The 19,402-nt window shown below is 47.9% G+C and overlaps 1 protein-coding gene across 5 annotated transcripts in view; it reads right to left on the bottom strand.

Moving 5' to 3' along the window:
• Positions 1 to 19,402, bottom strand: part of MGRN1 (mahogunin ring finger 1) — a 106,215-nt gene that overhangs the window by 83,198 nt on the left and 3,615 nt on the right. The window contains exon 1 of one of the 5 annotated variants that reach the window (XM_073362744.1): positions 7,868 to 8,107. The exons of the other annotated variants lie outside the window; for them this stretch is intronic. The gene's annotated coding sequence lies outside the window, so the exon portion shown is untranslated. Of the gene's footprint in view, positions 1 to 7,867; positions 8,108 to 19,402 lie in introns of those variants that run through there. 5 annotated transcript variants of the gene reach the window in all.

Genomic DNA, 19,402 nt, shown 5'->3' on the forward strand with positions numbered 1-19,402 from the left:
TCCTGGAGCATGGCAGAAATGTGCAGTTTTTAGTTGGGGGGAAGGCGGCTGAGCGGGGGAGCATAAGACACAAACAAAAGACTTTTTTTTCAGGCAACAGCCATAAATCACAGCACCGCATTAAACAGCTCCTGGCAACACTGAATCATGCAGTCAGCCGCCAACAGCACTGGGCAAGAAGCAGCAACCAGAACCCTACAGAAGACAAGTCACTGGACATTTTTCATAAAAATATGCCCTACTTCAAATGGGACTTCTATCAGGGAAATTCTCTGGCCTCTCTCATACCGGCAGGTAGATGTGAGGATCACAGTGGGGCCTCATGGCCTTGGAATCAATGTATTACAGAGTTGTTAACCCGATTGTAAATTTCTCCCCCAAGGAAGAAAGGAGGCAGATTCTTCACAACACTGCTGAATTCTGGGAATTATCCCACTTCCCATCCTCATTTTCAAGGTCCGCCATCTGCCTAGCCAATGAGGAAAGGACACGTTTCCTTTCAGATCCCATGAATGTAGTTCCTCATACAGCCAGAGGAGTGACTGTGAAGCAATGCTTGGTTCTTCTCCCTTCCCCATGCCCCTAGGGTGAAAACACATTACAGATAGGGTGCTAGAGGTAACCCACACAGATGCTAGTCTTGATTAAACACAGACAGCTATAACTGTAAAAAAACACAGACATCTGTAAGAGATAAACCCCAAGACTGAACACAACCTTTGCTCTGCAAGAGCCTCGCTACACGTTCATCTAATTCCATTTCAAGGGGATGCACTGAGGCGGCAAACGGTGTGAGACAAACTGGGTGCAAGGCCTTCCTCCAGCAGTCACTGAATTACTCACAAATGCCACACACAATCTAGTCACTTGCAGAAAAGAGCTAGCCGCTTTGGGCAACTGCTGCTCTCAAATGCAGCCGTCACATGTTCACAGTGCAGAGAAGTGAGATGGCACAGACCTATTAAGCCCCATCCGAGCTATCTTCCTGCAGTTTTGAAATGGGGCTTTTCCATGCCCACAATGAGAAAGGAAATGGGCCGAATATAGCTTCACTATCTTGGCTCGGTGCAATATACAGGAATTTTGGGCCCCTCAAAAGAGCACTACCTAGAGTGACTGCACCTGGAAGGTTATGGAGAGGACTGAGAAGAATCCATCTGGTTAGCAGCACTGGTGAGTTGCTCTCTAAAAACAAGAGGGGTTTCATGAAAGGTTTCTCCTTTTTCAATTATATTTGTTCCTTTGGCTCCAAGAAAGGCTTTTTTTTTTTTTTAACCCTGCACAGCTGGTACCACTTTAATGATGAGCTCCACACTGCTGAGCTCAGCTAACAAGCTCACAGGCCTCCAGATGTTTGTTTTAAAAACAAGCCTGCTCCCTGGATACACCAATCACAAGCTTCGCCTGGGTCCAGAATCTAGAGGGTACCAAGTCCACTGCAGCAGCATGGCAGTATTGAGGTATCCCAAACCACAGACTCCCCCAGGCAACTAGGAGCAAAAGGAAAAGCTATTCCCGTTACAAATCCAAGCCAGATTTTCTGCTCAATATAGCCACAGATGCATTGTGATATTTATGCTTATGCTGTGGTTTGTGAAAGCAGGATTTAGGAATCAATTTTATATTTTATGTAGGTCATGCAGGAGGATGTTTTGAGGCATTTCATCTGATTAACTCCAAGGAAAAGTCCTCTGCAAGAAATCTCAGAATTGCAGTGGCTGATTATCCTGGCTCAGTGTCAGATGGCTTGCTCTTGACTCTGGTTTGATATTCTATGAATGGGACGCGTTAACGGGATTATAGCTCTTCTCAATGAACCTGGATTTATGTGCAGTTCACATTAACATTACTGTACACAAATTCCCATATATTCAAAGGAGGTTGTATCCTTTAATAGCCTCATCAGAGCATCCATGGTACTTTTTCTCCCACAGGAACTCAAGGTGCTTTATAAACCATGGACCAACCCTGCATAGACCTACTCATGTGAGTAAGGTTTCCAGGAGCAGGCATTATCCCCACATGGATCACTTTGCCCACCACTGAAATGCAGCCCCAGCAGCTGTTTAAAAGAGCACAGCAATGCAGCGCTACGTTACGTTACAGTTCAGGATGAGAAGTGAAGCAGACTATCATAGCCAACTGGAACTGCAGGGGGGATTTTAGGAAGATGGAACAGAACTGGCCAACTGTAATCTGGCCAGGACATTGCAGCTAGTATTTTCACACTTCTGAGAAGTGGTATTAGTATCTTTAATGTCCACAAATGATTAGGATCTCGGTTTTCGTTCTCATCCAGAAAATGGCTCACCTAGCAACACAGCCACCCTCTAATTGCAAGCTAGAGCATCTGTTTGGTACTCAGTCAAGAATCTCTCCTCCACTATATTACATCCTGGAGCACCCAGGATTTTACCTAGGGCAGTGGTTCTCAACCGGTGGTTCACAGACCCCTGAGGGTCTGCAGACTGTCTAAGGGGTCCGTGAAAGGTTGTTACCACCACAGAACAGTGGTTTTCAACCTGTGGTCATTGGGCCCCTGGAGGTCTGCAGACTATGTCTAAGATTTCCAAAGAGGTCCGCACCTCCATTCAGCATTTTTTAGGGGTCTGCAAACCAAAAAAGGCCGAGAACCACTGCCCTAAAGGCCTCTCATTCACAAGTATTGCCCAGGCCTGATCTCACGTAGCTTGCAAGATATCTGACAACATCACAGCCCTACCTCAGCTGGGTGTTGGAAGGATAATGAATGTGTGAGGCACTCAGTGCTATGGAAAAGTCTATAAATAAACCTTGCCATACTGATGGTAGGCTGTATATGCCACCCAAAGCTGGGGAGGACTGCCAGGTCAAAATGTGAATTCTTGCTCTGCGGATGGCCCTTCTGCCTTAAGTGCTAAGGGTCTGCCTTGAGCAAGAGGTGCATGGTACAGAGAACAGCCATTATGTGACCCCAAACACTATTTCCTCCTCTCCTCCCCTACGGCAACTGGTAGATGTAAGGGAGAGTACACATGCACGTAAAGTGCTCATTGAAAGGCAGACATTCCAAGCAAGAAACACAGCACTGTGCAAGTCCTAGAGCGCATAGGGCAAGGGATTTATAGGAGCTAAGAGGAAAAAAGCCAGAACAGCATCAGAAGCCCTTGGGGGTACTGGTAAAGACTTGGGGAAATGTACTAAATTAGTGCTAGATGGTTACCTAACAGGTCAAAGATGGCAGTGACCTGTGGTGACAGATTCATAATACAGTGTGCAATAGTTAGCAAAATATAAGCAGGTGGACACTTTTCACAAAGCGATCCCTCTATGTCTGACCTATCAGGCCTCATCTGCAAAGGAAACCAGCTCAACACTTTCAAAAGATGAGCCTGGGAGCTTAAATTCATAACTTTGCTAGACACTGACACTGCACCCCATAATGCTTTATAGAAATATGCTTATGAGTGTAAATATGACATAACCGGAATATGCTTTATGCTAGATTTGCCATGTAACATATCTCTGCAAAGGTTATAATCTACTATAATCTACTAATCTACTATAATCTATATTCATCCTATTTGTATGTATGTATCATTTTTGTATTCGAAGTTACGAATATTGGTTATGTACCTGTTTGATTTTAAGTAGCCTCAGTGAAGCATTTGGTCAGCTTCTTGAGAAAAGACTGTTCTCAGTAAGTGCCCAATCAAGAAACATGTAAGCTGACAATGAACTTTGAGAGACACCAATCCCCATCTGAGCTTTCCTGGGAATGTGGCATCGGCCCGTAAAGAACTGAGTCATGCACAGACATGTGACTTGCCCATGTGACTCCAAAACTCCATCTGGTAGCTGGATTCTGCACAGGAGAGGAGAAGGAATTTCCACCCACAAGAAATGGAGGGGTTTCCCCAGGGGCTATATAAGCCCCTGGGGAAACCCCTCCATTTGGTCTTCAGCTGGCTCAAGAGATAGCCTCTCCACCCCAAAGAATGCCTGAAAGAAACTGAAACAAAGGACAGTAACTACAGGGACGTGAGTGACTGCTGGACCCAGACTAGAAGGAGGCTAGTCTGTCAAAGAAGCTTATTGGAACATTTCTGAGGGTGAGATTTACCTGCATTTAGTTTCCTAATGTATCAGGCTTAGACTTGCGTGTTTTATTTTATTTTGTTTGGTAATTTACTTTGTTCTGTCTATTATTACTTGGAACCACTTAAATCCTACTTTCTATATTTAATAAAATCACTTTTTACTTATTAATTAACCCAGAGTATGTATTAGTACCTGGGCGGGCAAACAGTTGTGCATCTCTCTCTATCAGTGTTATAGAGGGCGAACAATTTATGAGTGTACCCTGTATAAGCTTTATACAGGGTAAAACGGACTTATTTGGGGTTTGGACCCCATTGGGAGCTGGGTATCTGAGTGCTGGGAGACAAGAGCACTTCTTAAGCGGTTTTCAGTTAAGCCTGCAGCTTGTGGGGGACATGGTTGAGACTTGGATCTGTTTGCAGCAGGCAAGCATGTCTGACTCAAACAAGGCCAGGTACTGAAGTCCCAAGCTGGCAGGATAAATTGGCTCAGAGGGAGTCTAGGCACATCAGGTGGCAGTCCCAAAGGGGTTTCTGTGATCCAACCCATCAGACTAACAATCATGGTTTTAATAAAAACACAGGATTCATGGCTTATTACAACCACCTGTAAGCCACTAAACCGCATTTTTGTCCTATGACTACAGGGGTGTCAACGGGCCACTTCACCTTTATTGGTCCCTTAGAATGTGCGCTAAATACATATGCTAATCTATCTGTTCCAACTTGTATTTAGCTGTGACACACTTAGCCCTGGTCTACACTTCAGAATTACTTTGGTAGAACTGTCAATGAAGCGCTCCTTGCTGCTGTCCAGGTCTCCAGTGGAAGGCTTCATGAGCCACAGGGGTAATGGGCAATGTTCCCTCTAATTTTTTACATCCATGTGCAGAATGAATTTTGTTATGTGCACCAATATGGAGGTGATGTGTGGCGGGGGGGGGAAGGCGAGGGATTCAGAGTGTGTGAGGGGCTCAGATATGGGGCAGAGAGTTGGGATGGGGGGGGGGAGAGGGCTCTGAGATGGGGCCAGGGATGTGGGGTTCATGGTATTGAAGGGGGCTCAGGGTTGGCTCAGTGTGGGGAGGGTGCGGGCTCTGGGGTGGGGCCAGGGATGAGGGGTTTGGGGTGCAGACTGCCCTGGGGCTGCGTCAGGGAGAGAGGACTCTGCCCAGCCTTCTCGCGCCACAAGAGCTCCGGGGACGGGGGAGAGGTGCCTTTCCCTGGCAGCTCCTCTCTCCTCTCCAGTCCAGGCCCCTGTGACTGCGCTGCGCAGCCCTTGATAGCCTGCTGCGTGGCTTAGGGGGAACTTAGGCAAGGGGTAGGTTGGGTCTCCAAACATCACAATTGGCATTTCAACATCCCCCATTGGAATCTTCCGGTCTGGAAAGAAAGTCCCTGCATGCAGCTTTCTATACAGGCCAGTGTTCCTGAAGATGCATGGGCCATGCACCCTCCCTGACCACCCCATGTTGATGTCAGTGAAAGGACCCTGGTGATCCTCCAGAGCCTGCAATACCATAGAAAAGTAGCCCTTTCTGTTGATGCACTCTGTCGCAAGGTGGTGTGGGGCCAAAATTGGGACATGCCTTCCGTCTATCACCCCACCGCAATTAGGGAATCCCATTGCAGCAAAGCCATGCACTGTTTCCTGCACATTGCTCAGAAGCAATTAATGGCCCTGCACACTTGCATCACCGCAACCCCCATGGCGGACTTCCCGACTCCAGACTGATATGTGAGTGACCGGTAGCAGTCTAGAGTTGCCAGCTTCCACACAGAGATCGCCATGTGCTTTTCCCCTGTGAAGGAAGCTCTCAAACTGGTGTCCTTAGGCCGCAGGGCATGGATGAGCTCCACACAGAGTTCAAGGAAGGTGGCTTTGCGCATCCAAAAGTTCTGCAGCCACTGCTCCTCATCCCATACCTGCATCACAGTCCGATCCCACCACTTAGTGCTTGTTTCCCGAGTCCAATAGTGACGGTCCACCGTGTGCAGCTGCTCCCGTGAATGCCAACATCAGTCTTGAACTGCTTCTTTCCATGGCACACAGCAGGGCAGGCAGCACAGATTCTTGCTCAGATTCACAGCTCATGAAATACTGCAGGATCTGCAGCGCTGTGTTCTTAACACTCAGCACAAGACTGGAGAGCAGTGCAGGATCCCATGCTTTCAGGTAGAGATGGTGGGTGCACAGTTCACAGGGACAGTTGAAAAATGGCGCAAAACGAAGTCAGAAGCCCATGGAATGACGAGACACAGAAAACTGCAGCATGGGGCGGTGAGCCTTCCCCCATGATGCACCGTGATCCATTCCCAGAACTCCTAGTGGCAGAAGGTGGTGAGTTGCACAGTGGGGTAGCTACCCATGGTGCACCACTCTCTCTGTCGGTGTGAAAGCACAAACTGGGGACGTGCTCCACTGACACAAGAAGTGTCGTGTGAACGTGCACAAGCGATGTAATTACAGCAGTTTATGATCATCAACGTAACTCATGTCAACTTAACTCTGTAGCACAGACATGGTCTAAATTTAAACCTCTACTACCAATGACAAGCTGCTCAACCACAGTCACAGCTGACTTTTGAAGCTTGCCCAAAATAAAGAGAACACAGAACTCTTTATAAAAAGTCCTTACCCTGTTTAACTAGCACCTCAGATTCGTAGAACAGGGAGAACTGGGAGGGGGGGAAATCCAACTGAGTTTTCCCTGCTCATGCTTTGTTTGCTTCCTTGCATTTTCCTCTAGACACAAATTAAGGGCTTGCTAGACTTGCAAGTTAGAGAGCATTAAAGCAGCCCCGGGCGCCCTAATCCATGAGTGTCCACACTGGCAAGGCACGTAGTGCATCCGGACTCTGCAGCTGGAGCGTTCCTGATAATCCACCTCCACGAGAAGCATAATGCTTGCTGCGCCCCAGCTGGAGTGCTGTGGCGCCAGTGTGGATGCCCTGGTCTATTAACGTGCTCTGATCGGCCTCCAGAAGTGTCCCACGCTGCCTGTTCTAGCCACTCTGGTCATCACTTTGAACTCTACTGCCCTGCCCTCAGACCCACCCTTTAAATTCTCTGGGAATTTTGAAATTCCCCTTCCTATTTGCTCAGCAAGGCATGGACTGCTCTCAGTGCATCTTTCCAGGTGACCATGCCTCCACACAGCAGGCGATCCCCAGTATGGAGCAATGGCGAGGTGCTGGACCTCATCAGTGTTTGGGGGGAGGAAGCTGTCCAGTCCCAGCTGCACTCCAGCCGTAGGAATTACGATACCTTCGGGCAGATATCAAGGGACATGATGAAAAGGGGCCATGACCGGGATGCACTGCAGTGCAGGGTTAAAGTGAAGGAGCTGCGGAATGCGTACCACAAAGGACGTGAGGCAAACCGGCCCTCTGGTGCTGCCCCCATGACCTGCCATTTCTACAAAGAGCTGGAAGCAATACTTTGGGGCAACCCCACCTCCACTCTGAAGACCACCATGGACACTTCAGAGCTCAAGACAGGAGGCAGGAGGAGGAAAGCGGGAGCGAGGGTGCTGAGGAGCTGGGGTGGGGGGGACGGGACAGCCCAGCATCCCTAGATGCATGCAACCAGGAGCTGTTTTCAAGCCAGGAGGAAGGTAACCAGTCACAGTGGACAGTGCTTGGGGAAGAACAAACAGCAGAGGAGGTGCCCAATAAGTGGCTTTTATTTTGGGAAGGTAGTTGTTCGGTGTGGGCTCTTGGGGCGAGGAGGGTTAGGGCTGCATGCATGCCTAGATGCGAAATAGGGCATTGATGTGCTCTCTCACATTGTGGTAATCGGCCTCAATGATCTCTTCAAAGGTCCCATGCAGAAGCTGGGCAATCGGCTTACACAGGGTCCTTGGCAGAGCTACTGTGCTCCTTGTCCCAGTAAGGCTAACATGTCCAAGCCACTGTGCCGTGATGGGCGGGGGGACCATTGCTGCACACAGGCAAGCCGCATATGGGCCAGGGTGGAAGTAGAATTGTAGTAGAAGATCCTCCCTTGCTTCCCAGGTCACCCTCAGTAGTGAGATCTCTTCCAGGACGAACTCATCCTGTGGAAAATGTGGGGACAGTGTTCAGTATAGGGGCCCCCCTGCAGCTGTTGGCTCTCCCCAAAGCACAGAACCCCAGAGGACAGTACGGCCGTGAAACAATCAATCCCCCTTGCCCCTGTGCTTACTCACCACTTTGGGGCTCCTTGTGGGTTATGTGCACTCATTTTGGGATGGGCAATTTCTGCTATTGTGTACACTGTACTTGTCTTTAAATACAGCAGAATCATTGCTCTGTCTGGTGTGAACAATGCTGCCTCTGTTAAGTGTTGCATTTTAGCTTTACAGATGCAACCTTGAGATCCCAGCCATCCTTGTAATTAACAGCCAAAAGACTCCAAAGAATCAGGAAGCATCCGTGAAGAAGCAAAGAGGACATGCTGCCTGAAGTATCATGGAGCGCCAAGCAGACTCAATACAGGCACTCGCAGCAATGCAGTCGGAGCACATCCGTGCACATCCCCCATCCCAAAACTCTTTCCTTTGTGCCCCTATGTCACCTCCAATGCACTTTCCCCAATATCCGGGTTCTTATCGCCACCAACTGCCTCCAACACGTGTAGCTTCACCACCCAGCCCTGCAAACTACGACCCTTACCCACTGCACTCAACCCCCATCACAATGCGTTTTAGCTAGCCTGAAGTGCAGCACCCATTGCACAGCACTCCAGACAGGAAGGCAGAGTATAACAGGACATACGCAAATCTCTGATTGTCCCATTCCCCACCCCATCCCCTTCCCTCATCCCACACAGCATAGATGTGTCATGCCCTTTCTATTTCCCAAACAGTTGTATTTCTTTTCAATAAATGAATTTTTTGGCTTTGAAAACATTCTTTATTATTGCATTAAGTAAAAGATACCGTAGCCCAGGAAAGCAACAGGCACTGCAAGTCAGCACATCATATGTAGCAAACATGGATTCCTACTAACATTGGAACCACTGCACTTCACTCCCGTGCAGGGCACCAAACATTATTGGTGGTTTTCAGCATCAAATTGTTCCCTCAAGGCCTTACAGCTCTGCGCTGGGCCCCTATAATCCCTAATCCTTACAGCCCTGTGCTGGGCCCTTCTAATAGCCCTGCTCTCTGGCTATTCAGTCTCCAGGTGTTGAACCTCCAAGGTCCATGCCTGAGTGAAGCTTTCACCCTTCCCTTCACAAATGTTATGGAGGGTACAGCACCCGGATATAACCGTGAGGATGTTGTCATCGGCCAGGTCCAGCTTCCCATACAGACCACGCCAGCGGCCCTTTAAACAGCCAAAAGCACACTCCACAGTCATTCTGCACTGACTCAGACTGTTAAACCACTCCTTGCTGCTGTCAAGGCTCTTTGTGTAGAGTTTCATGAGCCAGGGCGTTAAAGGGTAAGCGGGGTCTCCAAGGATCACAATGGGCATTTTGACTTCCCTCATATGATCTTCTGGTATGGGAAGAAAGTCCCAGCTTGCAGCTTCCTGAACAGGCCTGTGTTCCGAAAGACGCGTGCGTCATGCACCTTTCCGGACCAGCCTGGGTTAATGTCAATAAACGCCCACGGTGATCCACAAGCGCCTGGAGAACCATAGAGAAATCCCCCTTCCGATTTATGTACTCGGAGGCTAAGTGGGCTGGTGCCAGAATTGGAATATGAGTCCCATCTATCGCCCCTCCACAGTTAGGGAAACCCATTTGTGCAAAGCCATCCACAATGTCATGCACATTACCCAGAGTCACGGTTCTTCTGAGCAGGATGCGATTAATGGCCCAGCAAACTTGCACTAACATGATTCTAACATGATTCCAACGGTCAACTTTCCCACTCGAAACTGGTTAGCGACCGATTGGTAACTGTCTGGAGTTGCCAGCTTCCAGACTGCAATAGCCACCAGCTTATCCACTGGCAGCGCAGCTCTCAATCTTGTGTCCTTGTGCCATAGGGTGGGGCCGAGCTCAGCACACAGTCCCATAAAAGTGGCTTTTCTCATCCGAAAGATCTGCAGCCACTGCTTGTCACCCAAGACTCGCGTGACAACGTGATCCCACTACTCAGTGCTTGTTTCCTGAGCCCAAAAGCAGCGTTCCACTGTGGTGAGCATGTCTGTGAATGCCATAAGCAATCTCATGTCATATGCGTTATGCGAGTCGACATCATCGTTGGACACCTCACTGTCAGTTTGTAGCTTAAGGAGTAACTCGACTGCCATTTGGGACATGCTGGCGAGACCCATCAGCATATTCCTCACAAGTTCAGGATCCATTCCCGAAGGCCGAAAGGGAAGACAGAGCGCGCAGTACAAAAAACGTTGAAAGATGGTGCCAAATATGGACGGAAGCACAGGGATTGTTGGGTAGTGAAGTGATGCATCACAGGGCATTGAACAGGATGCCCCGCACCCCCACCCCCTACCCACAAGCCACAGCGCCAGAATGGGAAGAGGTGCTCTATGGGTGCTCTCAATGCCGCTGCAAGTGCTGTAAATGTGGCCACGCCAGTGCGCTTGCAGCTGACAGCGTGAACAGACAGAGTAAATATAGTAAAAAGAAAAGGAGTACTTGTGGCACCTTAGAGACTAACCAATTTATTTTAGTCTCTAAGGTGCCACAAGTACTCCTTTTCTTTTTACGAACACAGACTAACACGGCTGTTACTCTGAAACCAGTAAAAATAGTGTATACTTATTTTGTGACTGAGTTAAAGGTGACCTGCAAAGAAAAAAAATCACATCTTTTTCTTTTTGCTTCTTCAGAATGTATAATGGTAGCATGAAAGTTGGGTGGGTAGTAGTTTTAGTTGTTTTCTGGTTACTTTTTACATTAAAAATTCAGGTCTTGTTTACCCACAGAATATTCTACAGAGCATAAGAGAACTGATAGGGTTACCACAAAAATCAGAGTACACAGAAGTGAAATCTGACAGACATGGGAAGCTATTTTTATTCATGCTAATTAAAACTTTATTTCTTTTTGTTAACAGCTATTTAACTCAATTGCCCAACACACCTAGGAGAAAAGAAGTCTTTGTTAAATAGTTAACATTTTTCCCCCGCCACCACCCTATACTCACACACTCCTTCAATGAAGAACTGAGAAGGAATAAATTCTACATGCACAGTCCTACTGAAGTCAATGTCTGCCAAATTGTAAGTGTTAGAGACCTCTGCTTATAAAAACAAAACACCTACTAGCAATAGCAAAAGTCTGCGACACTCCTTGTATACGGTATTTGCTTCAATAGAGGAATGTTGATTAAAAAAAGCAAGAGCTAGAACTCAACTTTCATTCTAGCGTCTTCTGAATTACTAGCATCTCTAGCTCTTTGCTGCTGGCCAAGTCTTGCTTAACAATTGCCAGCTGCGCTAAGGGATTATGCTCAACCCTTTGGCCCAGTGGCTGGAAACTAGAGCTCAGCAGAGGAGGAAGCTAAGGAGGCAAACAACAGGGTACTGCATACAGGGTTTGGAGAGAAGCAAGAGATGCTCCAGGATCAGAATCCAAGTGAGTTAAATCAGTATTTGGGAGAAGCCTAGGCAATCCCTTTAAGTGTCTTAATACTATATAGGTGACACTTTTGATGATGGAACCAGAATAGTACAGTGAAAACATGCCTCCATACCCCTCTGGTTTCCAACTGAGTTTACTAACTAGGATGGACTCCCATTAGACACTTTGGCGCAGATCTACAAAAGGACTTAGGTGTTGCAATGCCCAACTTTTAGGCACCTAGAGGAAAAAAAAAAAATCACAGGAGCAACACTGCAATCCACAAAGCCTGAGTTAGGGGCCTTGGCTCCCTATACAATGAATGGGGAGAGAGCGATGCCTTAGAATGCAATTCACAAAAGCCAGCTCACCAGGCGGGGTGCCAACGAAGCTAGCCAATGGGAGATGCCAAGGAGAGGGGTGTGTGCTAAGCCTTTTCCTCTCTCTGAGAGAGGTAGGGAAGTTCAGGCTGCAGGGAGGTGCCTGTCTCTGCTTAGCTACCCATACACAAGAACCTCCTCCTCCTCCCCTCTCCCCCCACCCCCAGTCAGCTGCACCTATTTTATTGCTTGTGGGAATGAAGCACCTGCCTTGCTCCACACAAAATGGCCAAAGGAGGCGGCAAGCATCTCTGGATAACGTGTGCAATGAGTTGTTTGCTAAGAAGAACAAAACACATGAGAACCTGCCACCAACAATGGCCTCCTTCAGGCCTCCTTCACCTGAAAAGTGCAAATCATCCGTCAGCGATATGGAATCATGCAACAGTTCAGTATCTTCACATGTCCCATCTGCAACAGATGGGTGATAGACAGCACGGGACATCTTGTTCCTAACATGATGGTGCTGCCACCTGCTCCAGAAGCCTTCCTCCCCTTTGTGCAGTGTGGCCAAGAGTGTACCAGTGCAACAAGGAGATGCAAATGTCGCAGGGAAAATTTGGCGTGCTCCAACGCATGCAGCTGGGACAGTGACAAGTGTAGCAACAGACTAACGAACTCATCAGACACAGATTCTGAGGGGGAGTAGAAATGTTTCAACTATCTGCAAATTACTGTGACTATTTTTGTGAATAAATATAGCTTGAATATAGCGTTGCATTAGGCTTTCACTAGCTCATCGTTATATGTAGGAATTACATAAGAGTACATGGTTATACTTTGTTATTCACAAGGTATGTTCAAGACATTCTACAGCCCTTATATAACTCTAAGGGGACTTAGACGTCGTTTACACATACTGTTGTATTCAGGGATAGCAAGAAGATAATTTACAGTTGTACCACAGGAGCTTTAGAGCAGATATCCAAAGTATGTTTTATAGTAAGGGGGTAGGCCTGATCTACCTAACTGCATAAAAATAGACTGAAAAACTTCTCTCCAATCAGTCCATTCTACAAATGATGACAAGTACTTTGATGTATTACCTGGTACAAACAAAGTTCATACTGTCATAGGACTACAAACCTTTGCTTTAACTGAAGGCAGAAAAATACAGGAAAATCCATATCACCTGGGGCTAAATATTTCCTGAACATTCCAAAACGGTACAATTTGAGCACCAAGTTGCATTAATTGGATTTAGAAGCTTTCTGCCCATTTTGGTCAAAGTTAAACTACATTCCTATGAGTTACAGCCCTTTTGCTGATTTTACTATTTTCCAGATTAGATGCAGGATAATGTTAAACACTGAGACAGAAAAACTGCACCATCTCCAGCAACTACATCCACTCTGGTGATGACCACCAGAGATGTGCCTAAAGTGGTAACAATGACATTCTGCTAGCTGATAGGTTACCTCTTAGTGCCCAAAATAGTCCAACGCTGGCAGTAGTGATGCACCACCCACCTTAGCCCAGTAGTTAGAGCATTCACCTGGGATGTGGGAGACCTGGGTTCTGCTTGATGGGGAGAATGGGAGACTCCAGTTCAAATCCTTTCCCTCCATCATACAGAGGGGTGAGTTGAACCCAGGTCTCCCACATCCCAGTTGAGTGCTCTAACCACTGGGCCACGTGATAGTCTGATAGCTTCATGTCTCAGTCTCTCTTGCTGAAGCTGTTCCACTGGGGATAAATAATAACAGTGACTGAGCAAACTGGATCCTGTCTCCTACCTCCCGGTGGGGTCCCAGTCATTCTTTCATCATTTATCCACAGTGGAACAGCTTCAGCAGGAGACACTGAGATACCCCCACATCAGAATATCCCACTGCCCAGAGATCAGCCAGAGGCGGCCTCTAAGCATACATACCGGATCAGGCCCTGCACGCAAGATAGGCAAGCAAATGCCTATCTTCCCCTGGTTGATGGATCGCTCTGGGGCTAAGGCAGGAGACAAGCATCTGGATGCCTAGGGGGAAGCAACAGGCGCTGAGGGAAGTTTTACCCTGAAAATTTAGGCATCGAGTGAGTTTAGGTGCCTAAAGGGCTCAGCAGGAGTTTTGCAGATCACAGGGGTGCATAGAACTGGGATTAAGTACCTTGGGAGATCCCACCCTTTAACAGTGGAGCAAATCCATAAGGAGCAGGAGATTCACTTTTATGGGCTCCCTAAATGACTTTCACTTCACCCCCTGTATATTTGGTATGTTGTGTTATTTGTGCATAGTTAAATTTAAGCCCTACCAGATATGGGTAGTGTTACAGTTATTGTGGAAACCATAATTAACTTTTCTGTGCATTTACAAATCCATTACATGAGGAAATCTACACTGAAGTGCTATCACTGCTTAGAATCTAAAGGAAGGAAAATGTGAGAAAGATGTGTTCTTGATCACAGATTCCAATGTCTATAACGTGTGGAGTAACTCACAAGGCCACACGTCTGCAACTCTGTGCCCTGTTATGTTATATTTAATTGCAAGTCTCATGCCAGACACCTGTGTGTGTTGGTTAGTTGTTGTCTTTCCTTCCCACATCCCACCATCCTTCCCATCTGTCCCTCTTTCCTCACTTCTCCAGGTCCCTGCCTCTTTCCATCTGACTGTATTCTCTCTTCCTTGGGAGTTTTGATGTGGAGTCATTATCAGACCACACCACAAACTCTCCCTTCCTCACCCTATCATCCTTAGCTCTGGCCCTTTCCCCATCACCTGTCTCCGATCCTTTCTCCTGAGTACAGGCTCTTCACTGCCACCTAGTCTCTGTGCTCCATGCTAGAGACATCTCTCTCCTTCCCTTTGTGGAGCACCCAGGCAAAAAACAACAGCTAGAGGAATGGAACTGCTGCAACAAACACCTTGCTGGGATGCAAGTTCTTGGAAGCAAGCACTTGGTATTCTTAGTTATTGGCTTCAGAATCTAGAACAGGACCCCAACGTTGCTGCCAAGTTACAAATAATAATAAACTCCAGAAACCAATGGAAGCTGGCACAACACTCCAACAGCTTCTGTGCATGGGAAACCAGGTGCAAAATGGACTAATGCTTCCTCTCTCCCACCTTTGTCTTGTTTATTTATATTACAAGCTCTTCAAAGTAAGACTTCTGTCTTATTTGAGTATGTGTAGCCCGAATGGAACCTCAGTTCTGATTGAGGCCTCTCAGTGCTGTTAGTTTATAGTAGCAGTAATAAAATAAAGGGAACCCATCACTTTTTTTGGCCATTCAAACAAAAATACCAACAAGCAGCTACTAACATTTGCCAAGTAATGGACTCTAAGTAATTGAGTCAATTCCATTATGCAGAGCTGCTGGAGGAAGAACATCAAGCATGAAGACTCACCAAGGATCTGCGTGATATGCTGCTGATCCAGCCAGAGCTGCAGGAGGGGACTCAATTGTTCCCTGTGATTGCCTATTTGTGGCCCATTTTGTATGGGCACCACTTCCCCTTCCCCACACAAAAACTCGCCGGACCAGCTGGCATGCGCACCCATTTCTGGCTTGCCCCTTGAGCTAGCTGGCCATCAGTAGAGCCAGCTCAGTCTCCATCCAGCAGATGACTGAGGCTAAAAGGTACTAGTAAAAAGGAACGAAAGGAGATCACGGGTTTTGGTCTAGTGAAGCAGTGCTTAGTGGGGTGGGTAAAAACTTTTTGGCCCGAGGGCCATATCTGGGTATGGAAATTGTATGGTGGGCCACGAATGCTCACAAAATTGGGAGTTGGGGTGCAGGAGAGGGTGAGGACTCCAGCTGTGGGTACAGGCTCTAGGGTGGGGCCAGAAATGAGGAGTTCAGGGTGCGGGAGGGGGCTCTGGGCTGGGACAGGGGGTTGGGGTGAAGGGGGGAGGTGAGGGCTCCAGCTGGGGGTGCGGGCTCTAGGATGGGGCTGGGAATGCGGGGTTGGGGGTGCAGGAGGGTGCTCCGGGCTGGGACCAAGGTGTTAGGAAGGCGGGAGGGGGCTCTGGGCTGGAGCAGAGGGTTGGGGCGCAGAAGGGGGTCAGGGGTGCAGGCGCCACATGGCACTTACCTCAAGCAGCTCCCGGAAGCAGTGGCACGTCCCCACTTCTGGCTCCTACACAGAGGCATGGCTGGGCGGCTCTGCATGCTGCCCCGGCTGCAGGCGCCACCCTTGCAGTTTCCATTGGCCGTGGTTCCCGAACAATGGGAGCTGCGGGGGTGGCACTTGGGGAAAGGGCAGCGCACCAAGCCCCCTGGTTGCCCCTATGTGTAGGAGCCAGAGGGGGCACATGCTGCTGCTTCCAGGAGCCTAGCAGAGCAACGGCACGCGCGGAGCAGGTCAAGCCCCCGACCCCGCTCCCTGGCTGGAGCGCCGGAGCAGTGCACGCCCCCAACCCCACTCACCAGCGGGCGCTCGAGTGCCGGATTACAACATCTGAAGGGCCGGATATGGCCCCCGGGCAGTAGTCTGCCCATCACTGGCTTAGACGGAATCCTAACTCGCTTCACCCTGCTAAGCTGGGAGCTCACAGCACCAAGGCAGAGCTCCAGGTCTTTTGCTAGCACATGGAGCAGGCAGCTGAGGAGTGGGAATAGCTAACAAGGTGCTCTGCTCCAGCTTTAATCTACTTTTGCATGTCCCTCAACCGTAGAATGACTGCGGGACTAGCAAGAGGGCCTATTCTTCCTCTACAAATCCCTCAACAGGCAAGATCCTTGCTGTATCAGTGCCTGTCTTGTCTACCCACCTCCCTATGAGGGAAAATACGGCCAGCCAAAAAACGGAGTCAACTGTCTTGCGGGAGCAGATGGTGTTTTCAGAGAAATCTTGCTGTAGAAAGGCATATAAGCATCTCCTCTACAAAGATAGCTGGTAAAAGGCAACGCTTCACTGGTAACCATCCTCCAAACACGATCCATCAGAAATACAAGGGGAGGCAAAGAATATGAGCCTAGCTGGACACTGCACCAGTGCTCTGCTAACCCTCCTGCATAGCTATCATAGCATAGGCACATCAGAAGGGCATACCTGAAAACCAAGCATTCATCACAGCCCTCGTATCCAGTGATAGCCCACCAAGGTGCTGTCACTCTGCATGACATTGTAAGCGGTCATGTTCCTTTCAGCGTGAAGGTGGTCATCTTTCTTATCTAAAAACTGTATTATTTCATTATTTCTAACAGTGTTCTTTCTGGGAGCCTTCTTTAAAGCCATTTTTGGCCTAAAGGATTTTGTCCCAAGTTGAAAACTTGCACCTTTGCAAATGATCCAGAGATTGGTTCACTCCTGATTTGAGCTGTCGCAGCAGCCCGTCATGCATGCTCACAGTGAGCCTGTAGGGGCTCAAATCACAGGCCGCACCAGGTGGCAGAGAACCTGATGTGCAACAGGAGACATTTGGAGACGAATTAGCAATTAAAATAGGATGGAATCTGTGGATAAAAATGTCAGCTGAGATGTTCTGAAAGACAGCCAAAAACACAGTATATGTACTCAGGAGACTGGTCAGGCATGTGCGCACATGGACACACAGCAAAACTAAAGAAAAAACAAAGGTTCCTTTTAATCTCTCTATCGGTAACAGAGGTAGATGTAAAGGAACAGCATCAAGTTACAAATCTTATTAAAAACAAGTTTTAACTATCACATTGTGCTCCAGAAATAATTAAGATATAATTGCTTTGCACAGTTTAACTTTTGTATTTCTCCCAGCTTAGACCATGAAATCAAAACTAGTCACTTGCATTTGTTTCCAGTCTGTTTCATTTTCAGTTCTCAGGCCCTGGTCCTCTGGTAACCAGTCTTTCAGCCTGCGGGCCAAACTCTGTATTCTCAAAAGTCAAGGGTCACAAATCAACAGTTTAGGGACTGATTTTCTGCCCTATTCTGCTCCCTTTGTGCCGCTTAGGTGGCGCAAAAAGAGCAGAAGGTATCTGCGGTCCCCTGCTGTGAATCTTTTTTTTTTTGCTGTATTCATAACTTTTTGTCTCCTAACGAGGAGAAGGCTATCCTGGTTCCTGGTGAATTATTTTTTTTTTCCCTCAAAGGAATCAACCTTTAATATTTATATAACATTAGGGCAGCAGCTTTTCCATAAATGCTCCAGACTCTGGATTTTCCATCTCTGCTGGACAGCCCAGAATACATGCATTTTGAGATTATGCTTGGTCTACTGGTAGCTCTACCTGGCTTTTCAGCCCAGCACTGTCTTTAGTCAGTCCTTTGTTCTAAGCAGTAACCACCACTAACGATGGAGTTTGTACATTCACTCCAGACTGATCCAATTCAATCATTTTAATTTCTCCTCCAAAGAAGTCAGAGGGCTGGAATTTACCTACTCCAGAAGTAAGGTCACTCTAAGGCCTGGTCTACACTACAAAGTTAGGTCGACATGCACTGTCTTGCGTTAACCTCACTGTGCATGTGTGTCTACACTTAAATTTGCCTCCCACCAATGTAAGTGCCCCATTTCAGCAATGCAGTAGCACGACCTCCCTGAGACGTGTAGCACCATGGTTGACGTAGTGAGATCGCTGCAATGCAAGTGTAGATGCTGCATTACCTATGTCGACCTTAACAGTCCTCCAGCGGCTGTCCCAATGCTGACAGCTCTGGTCACAATTATGAACTCCACATCCCAGGGGTCAAAGAGAATAAAAGCCTACCACAGACCCTGCCTTTAAAACTCTGCAGTTTTTTGAAATGCCTTTTCCTGACTGTACAGCTTGGCAAGCACACCTAGCAGTCATCCACTGTTGTGCGCAACTGCCCAGCCGACTATGCCTGCTACAAGCTCCTGACACGCTTCAGGACAGATATTAGTTATCGTAGTCTTGTGGGGAGAAAAGGCTGTGTAAGCACAGCTACAGACCACAGAAACATAGACATCTATGAGCAGGTTGCACAGGAGATCAGGATAAAGGGTACGACAGGGACCAGCAGCAGTGCTGCAGGAAAACAAAGGAACTATGACATGCATACCAGACGGCCAGGAAGACCGGCAGTCAATCCAGTGCTAAGCTGCAAGCCTGCCACCTTTACAAAGAGCCATACAGCTCTGTACTGAGCTCTTCTAATAGTCCTTGCATCTGGCTGCTCAAACTCAGTAGCCAGCTGCTTCATCTCCACCCTGGCAGCAAGTTTTCCCCTTTGCTTGACAGATACTATGCAGGACACAGCAGGCATCTGTAACCATTGGAATATTCTTCTCACAGAGATCCAATCTGGTGAGTAAACAACATCAGCATCCCTTCAATCTACCAAAAGCACATTCAGCTGGGATTCTGCACCTGCTGAGCCAATGAATCTCTCCTTTGGTGCTGTCCAGGTGGCCGGTATACAGCTCCATGAACCAGGGGAGTAAGGGGTAGGCTGGATCCACCAGGATCATTATTAGCATTTCAATATCACCAATGGTAATCCACTGGTTGGTAAAGCAAGTCCCTGCTTGCAGC

Source organism: Lepidochelys kempii, chromosome 10 (assembly GCF_965140265.1).
Source record: "Lepidochelys kempii isolate rLepKem1 chromosome 10, rLepKem1.hap2, whole genome shotgun sequence".
In the NCBI taxonomy this organism is placed as follows: domain Eukaryota; kingdom Metazoa; phylum Chordata; order Testudines; family Cheloniidae; genus Lepidochelys; species Lepidochelys kempii.